Below are 12,244 nucleotides of genomic sequence, written 5' to 3'. Positions count from 1 at the left end.
GAACTGTGAGAGATCCAGTATGCTCCTGTTCCTGCCCATCCTCTAATCTCTCTGTTGATTCACTCCAGAGAAATTTCTGGCACTCAGAGCTGTGCCTCCCGGTTGCCTCAGTGAAATCTAATGGACCTCTGCAGAGGGCCCTGATTAAGGGGGTGCTGCAGACAGGGCTCCGGGCTGTGCCCTTCCTATTGGCAGCCTGGTTTGAGGCACTGACTGTCTATGCAGATGTTAATAACCCAGGGGGGCCTGGCAGGGCTGAGGGCGGGAGGGGTTGGGGTAGGGGAAGGCCTGTGGGCATCTGCTGAAGGCCCTCATGGTAGCTTCCCTATCCTTGTGGCAGAGGCAGAGGCCCCCAGAACCCGCAGCGTCACCCTGCCCCTCCATGCCGACTCAGCTGAGGGCAAAGGCCCCAAGCTTGCCTGGCCTATGTTCCAATCCGGTGTGAGTGCAGGCCTAGGGGAAGGGAGGGCAGAGGAGGGCTGGGAGGGGGACAGGATGGGTGTCGGCCAGCACCTCCAACACCTCCTCATTTGCATTACCACTGACACCCTTCTTGACCAAGAAAATGGAGCCAGAAATAACAAGGGGGAAGGTGATTCCCTGGGGAGACCTTTGAGGTTCTCTTTCCTTGCTCCAACACTCCCAGTGCTGATGGCAAGAGGGCAGCCACCCCCTCCCATCACTCGCTGGCCCCTGGTAGGGAAATGTACTTATATTTGCTGCTCCCTCCGCAGGTTGGGCAGTCACCCTGTCCCAGCCCCCACCTCCCTTGGCCCCGAGAACCCCAGCCTGGCCCCTTTCTTGGGAGCCCACACCACCTCCCTCCCTTCCTCTGGGAACCCTCTCCCTGGAGCCCCTCACACAGCTGTGCTGACCCCAGCTCTGCCCAGCTGCGTTGTTCTCTTCAGTTCGTCCTGCCTCCCCTCTCAGACTAGGCATTTCCGAGGGCAGGGCCCAGACATCCCCTGCCAACCTCGAGAGAACATTCTGCCTGAGAAATAATCCCAACACTAGCAAGGGAGCTTGTGAGTAGATTCTAGAAACGGTAAGAGGTAGACCAGAGGTGCGACCCTGGCCCTAGGGTCATGAGGTGGGAGGGAGCGGGCACTCCCAACTCCATTGGAAGAGGCCTCTGTCCACCTTTACTTGGAGATATTGCCAGTTGTCCGCTCTCTGTCCTCTGCGATCCTTGGAGAAAGGGCCAGGACTGTTCATTTTGACTTACTTCTCCACTGCCCCAGGGACTACCACACAGACCCCCTGCAACGAACACATTTGGTGCTCAGTTTACATGCATTGAATTTACTTCTGTCCCGGAGAGGGCAGGGAAGGATGTGGCAGTCACAGCTTGGAGGCGGGAGATGGTGAACGGTGAACGTGACGGGCCAAGTAGAGGGAGATGGGACCCTCCGCCAGAGTGTCCTGGAACCTGGGACCTGGAACAGCCCATGGGGAGGGTAGAAGCAGAACAGAAGGGCCTGGCAGGGAAACCAGGTCGCGAGAGACAGCCGCAAGAGCTGTGAACACACTGCGAGAAGGAGTGAAGGATGAGCTGAGAACTACCCCCACTCCCCCTCCAGAGATGCTATTTTGGAGGGAGCGAATATATGCAGTGCAGGGGCAGGAGGGGGAGTATGCCAGCTTCCACAGGGGTCAGCGGGACCACCCGCTGCCTGCACTCTCCCCTCTCCCAGCCAGGGCCAGCCGTCTTCACTGGCCTTGGAACCCCTTCCCTGCTCCCACCCCCACCCAGCACTTCCCTCCCCACTGGGAAATCTTGCTCCTTTGAGCACAGGAGGAGAAAGAAGGAGCCTGAAGATTTGCAGCTGGCTTCTTGGCACCTGCCTGAGGGTCCCCTGGGTCCTCAGACTTAGGGAGATGCTTCTACTTCCATCCCTGCCTTGGAATGAAAACATGGCGGGTACAGTGGGCCACGGAGTGGGGCAGGCACCGCAGACTGCTCAGGGGGCCTGCACACTTTTTGCCTCCAGCTCTGCACTTAGGAGCTCGGCACGGATCCCCCTCTAGCAGCAAACAGGGAGTGAATCTGGTGTTAAAAGAGACCAGGGCAGAGGCCCCTTGCAGGGCCAGCTGGGTTCACCCACAAGAGGCCCAGCCCCTCTGGGTGGAAGCCCGTATCTTGCCCCTTTGGACCAAGGAGGCTGGACAGGGGTCGGTGTCAAGTAGAACCTCGCTTGGCATGGAGGGAAATTCCTGTGCCCCAGATCAACCTCTCTGAGGGGCCCTGACTCATTTTGGGATGAAGGCTCCAATGCCCTGCGGGTTTCTGTGGTGGCAGGGCGTGTAGAGAGCTCTGGGGACAAGAGGAGACTTTTGTTTTCGTTTTTGGAGCTTGACTTTTTTACTGCCTGAGAGCACAGCTTCAGCTAAAGGAGCAAGATTGCCCAAGATGGGAAGATGCTGGGCACAGCCGCAGCAGAAGGACCGTTAAGTTAGACTTTAGGAAGAACTTCCTATGAAGACGCTGGGGCACATTTCCTAGAGGAATCGAGTGAACCAGTTCCCTGAATGTTTTCCACAGTGAATCCCTCGCTCCCTCGGAGGCTGGGGGTTCGGGCCGGCATCGAGGTAGTGCAGGCCAGAGGCAGATAGACGAGAGGAATGATCCACTGCCAGGGCGGGGACTGAAGGCTCTAGAGAGGAAGGATGAGTGTGGGTTCAGGCATCAGAAGACATATGGCCCCACGCCAGACAAGGTGAGGGATTGGAGTGAGAAGATCACAGGTGTGAAAGCCTGTCTCTCATCTTGGTCCCTCTCCCACTGTCCGAGCATCATGCTCTTCTTCTTCTGGCCTTTGCAGACCAGGGAGGGAAGGAGAGGAGAGGAAAGCAGCCGTGGTGAACAGGCTGCTTCCCCTGTGCCTGGGGTAGGAGGTTTGCAGGACTTCTTGGCCAGAGGTCGGGGAGATGGGATTGTGCAGCCAAACTCCCTGGGGCAGAGGAGCTGGGGGGGCCAGCAGAGGGGCACGGGGATGCAAGAGCCTGTGTGATTATTCTGTCCGGGGCCCCCTCCTCCAGAGGGATGCCCAGTCCAGGCTTTCAGCCCACAGTGAGTAGATGGATGGGGCCAACTGGATGATCTTCAGGTCCTTCCCCCTTCCTGGGGCCCATGACCTTGTGAGTGTTGCAGGAGCTGAACTCTCTTACCCTTACCCCCCATAGCAAAAGCAATCTGTGGATGGGAGGTGGGGGTGAAGGAGATGGTGTGGAGATAGGTCACCCAGAAGCATGGGTGAGGGGCAGGGAAGGGGAGAGTGCCCCCTGGTGCTGGCCTTTATGGTGTGCCCAGCACACGCAGAGAGCTCACCTGGGGGATCAGAGAGCCCCCTGCCTGCCCTGGCATTCCACTCCCTCCGGGCATGGCAGGTGGTTAAGCCTGAAGACAGAGGGGGGCCTGAGCAGGACTTGGCACAGGGGGTCTCTGAGCTCAGGGATTCGGGTGTCTCTGATCTCAGGCACGGCCTTAGGCCCCTACAGTCGGCACATGTGGGTCTTTTCCCCATGCTGGTCCTCCAGGCTCACCCTGTCACACATAACCTCAGATACACCCTTCCAAAGACTCAACTGCACACACACACACACACCCCCTTCCTCACTTACCAGGCTCCCAGTGACACCCATCTGCAGAGACACGCTTCTCCCAACACGCATGCATTCAGAGTCTCACAGGACCACAGTGCACACATGTCCCAGGTGCCACAGGGACATGGACATGTACTGCCATGCATTCGCACAGGACCCATGCGGACCCCAGGAACAGTGTCCACTAACACACGCGTGTGCTCTGGGCTTTGCAGCTGACCCCACTGCCCAGTGGTGTGCTGGTGCATGTTCGACAAGCAGCCCTCCAGCTTGAGCTGCCACTGGGATGGTGCTGAGCCCTGGGGAGAGACCCACACAATCACCTCCTGCGAGCTGGTGCAGCCAGCTCCAGCCCACCACTCCACAATCCTTTGTAGAAATCACATGATAAATCTTAGCCACAGATGGGCAGCCCCCAGGAGGGCTGCACCTGGGCAGCAGTGACTCATTAGGGCAGCTTCTTTCCCCATGGGGGGCCTCCCCTTCCCTAGCTTCTCCCACACACAACCCCCCTGCTCCTGTCCAGACCTCACTTCCTGTCCCAAGTGTGGAGGGTGATGGTCCCCCCACCCACCAAAGGTAATTCAGGCAGGCTTCCTGGACGAAGAGGGCAAGGAGATGCTGCATGTTCTCAGGGAAGCGTGAAATCTTTGTGCCCAGCTGCTTCTGATCTGCATCTGCCCCCTTGCTTCTGGCCCGCCCCCCGTTTCCTGATTCTTCTCCCTGGTCATCAGGACCAGGAGTTGATCAATATTAAGAGCTGAGAAGGGAGAAAGTTTGCACCCTGTGGAGCAGTGGCTGGAGGTGCCCAGAGCCTGTCCTGACAGTGAGGAAGGACCTCTCATTATACTCAAGCTCTGGAAATGTTGCATCACTTCTCAGAGCTTTTGCTCCCCAATTAGGAAAAGAAAAAAAGAAAAGGAAGGGACTGGAACGGATGGTTTTAATTTCCCTCTTGGCCCTGACATTTTGGCATTCTATATTGCTGAGATTCCTCTAAAATCTACTCCTTTATTGCTAATCCGGATCTTTTCCCAGCTCATCAGGGAACTGATCAGATGTGGTTTGAGGCTGGATGAGGGGAAGCAGTGAGTGCCACAGCCCTAGGAGCTGCAGACTGGGTCTGGGCATCCATAGGTTTGGATCTGGGGCCTGGCAGGCCATATTCATTTGCGGGAACCTTCCAGCAGCCTCAGCTTCCCTGGTGGCTCAGAGGTTAAAGCATTTGCCTGCAATGTGGAAGACCTGGGTTCGATCCTGGAGAAAGAAATGGCAACCCACTCCAGTATTCTTGCCTGGAGAATCCCATGTACGGAGAAGCCTGGTGGGCTACAGTCTATATGGGGTCGCAAAGAGTCAGACACCACTGAGCAACTTAACTTTTCCTTTAACTTTTCCAGCAGCCTCTGTTCACTTTGCTATGGCTCCTGAACTATTCCTGCCACACACACATATTAGAGGAAAAGGGGAGGGAGACGGAAGAGAGAGGGAGGGAAGAAGGAAGGGAAGGAAGAAAGGAAGAAAGGAAGAAAGGAAAGAAGAAAGAAGAAAGAAGGAAAAGGAAAGGAAAGAAAAACAAAATGAAACAAAAAGGAAAGAAAAGAAAAGAGTTCACCTTGGATCCAGGAAGCAGCCAGCCTGACCAGTCAAGTTGCTGGGGGGACGTGGAAAGGATGGGGGAGGGCGATGTTCCTGGTTGTTATGAACCCTTGCCCTGTGAATCTGTGAGGTGGGGGCAGTTCTGTGCCTTCCTGGGCTTGGACTGAGTTGTGCCAAGGCAGAGTAGAGTGCCCCTACTCTGCCCTGTCAGTGCCCCAGACAGGGGCTGGGGTCCAGCAGGCAGCCCAGGGCCTCCTGCCACTGCACTGCTGCTCCTTCTGAAAACAATTGAAACCACAAAATTGGCTTTGTGGTTGGGTGAATATCAGTCACTGCTATTCAGCTTGGCTTCCTAGGATGACTAAGGGGGTTGTAAGCCCCTTCTATGAGCCCCCCAGAGTTTCAGAGGCAAACTTGGAAAAGTGGTTTCTTTTGGAGGTTTTCGCTGGAAGCTGAGCTCCCAGGTGGCAGGGCTACAGTCACTGTATCCAGCGTGACCATGGGCCCGAGGTCTCAGGTGATCACCGGGTGGGGGGAGCTGTTATCCCTGGGCTGCCTCACGCAGCAGCTTAGAGAAGACAGGGGCTGAGGGTGAGGCCTCTAGGTCCCCAGCAAGTCTCCCTTCAATCAGCCTGGGAGTCCAGTTCCAATTCTCAAGGGAGCCAGGAGCCAAGATGCTGCTGCAGGTGTGACTGGCCACAGTAGGTCCCATGGGCAGGGCCTGGGTGCTGGGGCTGGGACCAGAGTCCTCAGTTGGCTTTCTCCCACCTCCCTCCCAGGTGGCTGTGTGACCTGCAGATAGTCCCCTCCACTCTCTGGGCCAAGTTCTGCTGGTGGTCTTTCAGGCAGGGTGCTGCAGATGGGAGAAGCCGGGCTGAAATGGGAATGCCTAGCCCCTGGTCAGTGCCATCTAGAGTTTGATGGTCTGGAGTCTGACAGGGCCTTACTCTCCATCCTTCTCAGAGTCAGGAAGAGACAATCCAGGTCATCCTGAGTGTGGGCTGGAGGTGTGTGGGTAAGAGAGTCGCTGTCTTTCTTCTGGATGTTGACACTCTTGGCCACTTTGCCAACCTCCTCCTTCCTGCACCAAGGGAGGAGTTTGCATTCCCTCCTCTCAATGTTGTGTTTTGTAAAGTGGCGTAAAATCATCCTTTCGAAAGTTTTGCTATTTTTATTGATCTGTAACATCTCAGAGGAAGAAGTGTGCTTGCCATGCAAATCCGTGTCAAGACTAATCTCCAGTCTCCTTCCCCCTTGCCACCCCTCCCCCCTTGCCACCCACCCCAGCCCCACCACAAAGAATGTGGGAAGTGCCTGCTGAGCCCGAGTACCCTCCAGAAACCCATTTGGGCTTCCAAAAAAAAAGAACTCGATCTGGGAAGCGGGAGGGTGGGTCCTCCCCAGCTGGGTTTTCCCTTTTAAGTGACTCTATCACTAAGCCTCGATTTCCCCTTCTTGACATGAAAGACTTGCATTCTTTCCTCGCTGACCGATTGTGCATCTGTGATGCCCGTGAAAAAAGGAAAAGGCAACCCTTCCCTTGACCCCTGCTGCCAGCGCGCCCGCGGTCGCCGCCGCAGTCCTGCTCCCAGTGCCCCGCCCCCCCGCCCCAGTTCGGCCCTTCGATCTCTTTCTGACTGTCCACCTTCTCAGTTTCTCTCTCCGGCTTTCGTTCTCTGTCTCTCCATCTCTCTTCCTGTTTCACTCCCACGTTCTCCCCGCCCCGCCCCCGGGCTGCGGGTGGGTGCACGTGAGTCCTAGATTGCCGACTCAGACTTTTCTAACTGCCCCCTCCCCGGGATTCAGTTTCTCCAAACTCATCCTGCCCTCATCCGGGTCCGGGAATGGGGTTCATGAGCTTCGTGTCTCTTTGAGCCTCTGACTAGGTGGAAAGGTTGAAAGTCTGCAGGACCTAGCTGTCACCTGTCCGGACAAGCTAAGGACTGGGGGTCCCTGGTGGGACCAAGAAGGATCCATTTTTTTGCGAAGGGAGGGGCCTACCTCCTCACTGAATCCCTTAATACCTCATCCTTTGGGGAAGCTGAAGGAGGGTAGGCTTCTCACTTAAGGAGAGGGAGGGAATATGGTTAATACCCAGGCTGCAAGGAGTGGGGTCCATGTGGACCAGACTTGTGATTCTGGGAGGTCTGGAGAGTACATGGCGGACAAGGAACATGTGAATAACATACGTGTGGAAAAACTCTGTGTCACTCACAGACACACCAGTGGCATGACATCTCCCCTCCTTCACCCCACGCTCACCCTTGGGGATTAAGGAGCCCACCCCCAATACCAGCTATACAAGTGCATTAAGTGTGCATACACACACATACCATGCTCTTGTACTGACACACACATCCGACTAGCTAGAAGAGCAGGACGGAGGAGCTGGGCTGAATGAGGGGAGGGGAGGGGAGGGACAGGAAGACAGGGTGGCCCCACCCCCGCCCCATGCCCCATGCCCACCGTCCGCCGCCTCCTGCCTCCCGGTAACTGGCGAGGTCTCTGCCCCCTTGACTTTTCCCAGCTTCGAGGAAATACCTCCCTTTAGGGGAAAGCGAGATCGTGAGGGGAAGCAGGGGAAGCACTGACTCGGGGCAGAGGCATGAGCCTGATTTTCCAGTCTGGGGCGGGGCGGAGCGAGGTGGCACAGGGGACGCCCGGGTGATGGGGCCTGACTCAGAGCCAGAACCACAGAACTCGTACGCTGTATTGTCGTCGGGGAACAAGAAGCCACCAGGTTTATAAGAAACTGCGATTCATCTCTGCCCCCTTCTACCCCTCTGCAAGGGATCACAGTTAGGCTCGAGGAAGAACTTACAGTGGAGGGGAGGAAAGGACTGTCTCGGTTGACCTTTTTGGAAGGCTTCCCTGGGTTTGTTAAGGAAAGGTGGAGCATTTCAGGGGGTCTAGATCTGGAGAAGAGTCTAGGGCCCACGATTTGCCCACATGAGCTGTCAGAGGAAGCCCCCTCCTCCCTCCTAGCCAAGAACAGGAGCTCTTAAGCTCCACTTGCTGTCCCAGAGCTACTAAAGCTACAGCAGCAGCTTAAAGGTGTTCCAGAATCACAGGCCATCCAGGAGGCATGGAGAGGGGTGGAGCAACTGTCAGCTCCAGCCAGCTCTGTGCCCCACTCATGGCCACTGGCCTTGCTTCTCACAGGTCTCCAGGTGAGAAGCAAGATGAGAAGTGAGCACAGATTCTATTAGCAGAAGGGCAGAGCTGAGGTGTGATGAACCTCAGAGTGGGCAGAGTGGGAGGCAGCACTGCCTGGCAGGGAGCATGCCCAGTGGCGCCCTCCTCCCATCTCTAAGAGCTGACCAGGCCTCCTCCCCACTCAGACAGAATCACCAAATGGCTTGGATGTGTGGCAGTGGGCCGGTGTTCAGGGGCAGGGAGTTCAAAAAAGTGAGGAAGGTCCCTGCTCCCGCCTCTGGAAACCTGCGCCTGGAAATCAGAACTTCTGGCTTCTTCCATCTGGACCTGATTTCCTCTACTGCTGCCATGCCCAGCCTGGCCTGGGCTGTGTGGCTGAGCCAGTCCCTGGCCCTTTTAGTTCCTCAGTCCTGCTCTCAGTCCTTGCCCCATAAGTGGGATGGGCTTTGCTAAGTAATGGAGCGCAGTTCTGCACCGTCATCAGACAGGACACTAGGAATGACTTCCCAAAGACAGAGGAACACACACTGGGGGTGACCTGGGGCGGCCCTAAAGTCTTGCCTTTCTCCAGAGGGAGGGAAGGACTCTGAGCCAGAATTGTTTGAGTAGGATCCTTGTGAGCAGAGAAGGATAGGGGATAAAAATAGCTGAGACCCTAGGGAAATCAAGTCATCCTCTGAGCATCAGTTTCCTCATCTGTAAAATGAAGAACGATAGTATCCCCTTTACAGGTGAGGTCACGGGAAGGGCACTGTGCAAGCATAAGGGTTCAGTGTGGGGTCACCAGCTTGACAAGGTACTTAACCTCTCTATGCCTCTGTTTTCCTGTCTGCAAAATGGGTACAGTGATCCCTGCCCCACTGGCCTGCAGTGTTGTGGAGCTTAATGAAATCAAGAGTGTGAATTGCCTGGGCGTCTTCTCTTTTTTCATTCTCTGTGTCCCCAAGCAGCAGTGGGATCATCAGGAAGAACTTGGGTTTTTCCAATTTCCAACTTGCTGGGCATAAACAGATGAGACAAAGCACAAACTGGACTCAAAAGCACAAAAGCAGTATGTCCACGAGAGCGTGAGCCTGAGGACCCTGGTACACTGTCCATTCCTGGGGCCCTGAGCCTTGGGTGGTGATTCCAGGTCAGTGTGCACGTGTGTATATGTACGTGTGTGTGTGTGTGAAATGCAAAGACCATGGGCCCAGTATCTCAATCCCCAACCATTGGTCCAGTTGCTGAGAACTTGCCTAGCCATAGCCATCACTCCCCAACCACAGAACATGTCAGGTTCTTGTGCCAGTGGTTGGAAAGAAATGGAGGCAGGCATGAGGTGGGCAGGCTAAAAGCAGTCACACCAGCTTCACGAGCCCTGTGGCTGGAGGTGAGGGTCCAGGGGCTTCCAACTGCCCATGGCTGTGGTAGAAAGATGTTAGCAAGACGCCTTGTGACACTTCCTGGGTAACTGAGGGGGCTGGGCAGCAGCCAACAGGCTCCCGGGGAAATCTCAGACTACTGTGTCAGAGCAGATCTGCGTCCGGTATCATAAGTGAGGTTAAACTCAAGGTCAGACCTAGCCAATCCATTTCCGTGCCAACATGGCCTTGGGTGCCCTCCATTGCAGTGGCTGGGACCCAGGTGTCCACTCAGCTGGAGATGGCTCTGCTCCTGCCTGCTCTGTTCCTCTCCCCGGACTTCCACTGGCTGTCTGCTGGATTTCTGCTTGTGCCTGGGATTTAGGAGAATGGAGCGCAGCACAGAGGGCCAAGGCGTTGGCTCTCCTCCCAAGTTGTGGGTGCTAATCTTTCCAAGATCTCAAAAGTTGGGGGATCTCAGAAAGGGAAATGAGACTGAGCTGCAGTATAAAGGGCTATGGGGAAACAACTTCTCAGCCTTAAGTGGATGAAGTGGGAGGTGACTCTAAACTGCTTAAACAGAGGGAATGCTCCAAGGTGTCTCAGGGCTTTGTATTATACAGTCCAGACTTGGTCACTCAGCCTTTGCCAGTGAAATGCTAGAAGATGAACTTGTCCCAGGCTCCTGGGTCTCCTACCTCACTCCTCCCTGCTGTCTGCCTTATGCCATTCCCAGGCCACTGTTAGGTTTCATGGAGTTGAGAAGGAGGAAAGGAGAAAAAAGAAAGCCATGAGAACAGGCTAGAGGGCCAAAGCTGACCCCAAGCAGGATGCAGAATTGGCAAGAACAAAGAGCACAGTGGTAAGTGAATTTGTTCAGATGGGCCAGAAATGAGGGATAAGTCAGCAAGCTGCTTTTGCAGAGGGGGACAGAGCAGAGGGTAAGGACAGGCAGAGGGTAGGGAGGACTGCCAAAGTGGGTAGTGGTCTTAGTGTTTCTGGAATAGGCTGTGTATATATATATTGTGGGAAGGGTAGGGCCAAACAGAGGAAGAGCTATATCTTCCTGCCTTTGAGGAGGAAGACCATGTGCAGCAGGAAGGCCAGAAGGCAGACCGCAAGTAGGACTTCAGAGTGTCCCCGTGAGACAGGGATGAGGGAGACAGAGGGCCAGCTGCTGGGCCTGCAGCCTCCTTGTCCCCACTCCCAGCACTCCCACCCCTGCAAACACTCCTCAGCCCCCTCCCACCCCATTTTGGCCTGCAGCCCTGGGGAAGCTGCATGGCGTTCTCACTACGGATCCAGTGCCGGCTGTGGCTTCTTCCTTCTGACCTATTTTTTAATCATCTGATGGGATCCCCCGCCCACCAAACCAAAGCCTTGGCCCCCTGGGCCCGTCAGCTCCACCGCGTGTCAAAACTGCCCCTGTCACTTTGCGTTGGTTTCTCCGTCCAGCCAGCCCCTCCCCCAGGGCCTGAGAGCGAGGGCTAATTACCCAGCTGCTGAGCCCCCACCCCCTCCCTGCCCCTCCACCCTCAGCCCCAGCAGAGGGGCCCCAGGACCGCTGGGAGGAGAATCCTCACCCTCCCGCTGTGCAGCAGGAAGTCCTTGCTGCTAGTTAACTCCCATTCTTCCCTCTGTCCTGCCGGGAGTGGAGGGACAGACACAGATGGTGTTGGTATTGGAAGGGACCTTGGGAGACCCCTCAGGGGACAGACAAGGGCAACCAGTCTCTTGCCCTGGGTTTAGGGAAGTCTTCTGCCTCCCCCTGGCTCTAGAGGATGGTCTCTACTGACTGTTTCATTTTACAGAGCAGAAAACTGAGGCACAAAGAGGGAAAGCACCTGGCCCAAGGTCATCGGGAGTTAGCGGGGGAGCTGTGGTCAGAACGCAGAGCTCCCTTCTGCCTCTCCATTTCTTTCTGAGTCTTCCTCACCTGACGTCTCTCAGTTCCTTGCAGCTCTGCCCTCGTCCCACACCAGAAGGGTCCCTGCCAGGTCTCTCCCTTGCCCACTGGCCAGGAGAGCTCCAGCCTGGTTTTTCGGCAGGCTCCAGCTGGCTTCAGGCAACGTTCAAGAATGGGGTTTGTCCCCTCACCTCCTCCCCTCACTGCCACCTGTGCCCCCCTTTTCCCTTCCTCTCTGGTCCATCCCAGGTCCAGCCCCATCTAGTCTGCCTCATCTAGTCCCCACCCCCACAGTGTTAACCAGATGGACAAGCCAAAGGGCCTCGGAGCCAGAGACAGGCCCAGAGCAGACTCGCAGATGGGGGCCCAGTCCCAGACAGACAGACTGACATGCAGCAGGCACACTGAGACCTAGAGAGACCTCGAGGCGCTGACAGAGACGTGGAGATACAGAGGTGTTTGCAAATTCAGCCCCGGAGTAAGCAGATGGACAGACACCAAGAGAGTGACAAGGAAACTACTCTCAGGATAAGCACCCCAAGATTTTACAGATCCTAGAGCTAGAGGTGGATGTGAAAGAAACACATGGCCAGCCAGGCAGGAACACAGGGGACCCCAAGAGACTCAGAATCAGATA

This window comes from Ovis canadensis, chromosome 11 (genome assembly GCF_042477335.2).
Source record: "Ovis canadensis isolate MfBH-ARS-UI-01 breed Bighorn chromosome 11, ARS-UI_OviCan_v2, whole genome shotgun sequence".
Classification (NCBI taxonomy): Eukaryota; Metazoa; Chordata; class Mammalia; order Artiodactyla; family Bovidae; genus Ovis; species Ovis canadensis.
This window is presented reverse-complemented; position numbering follows the sequence as displayed.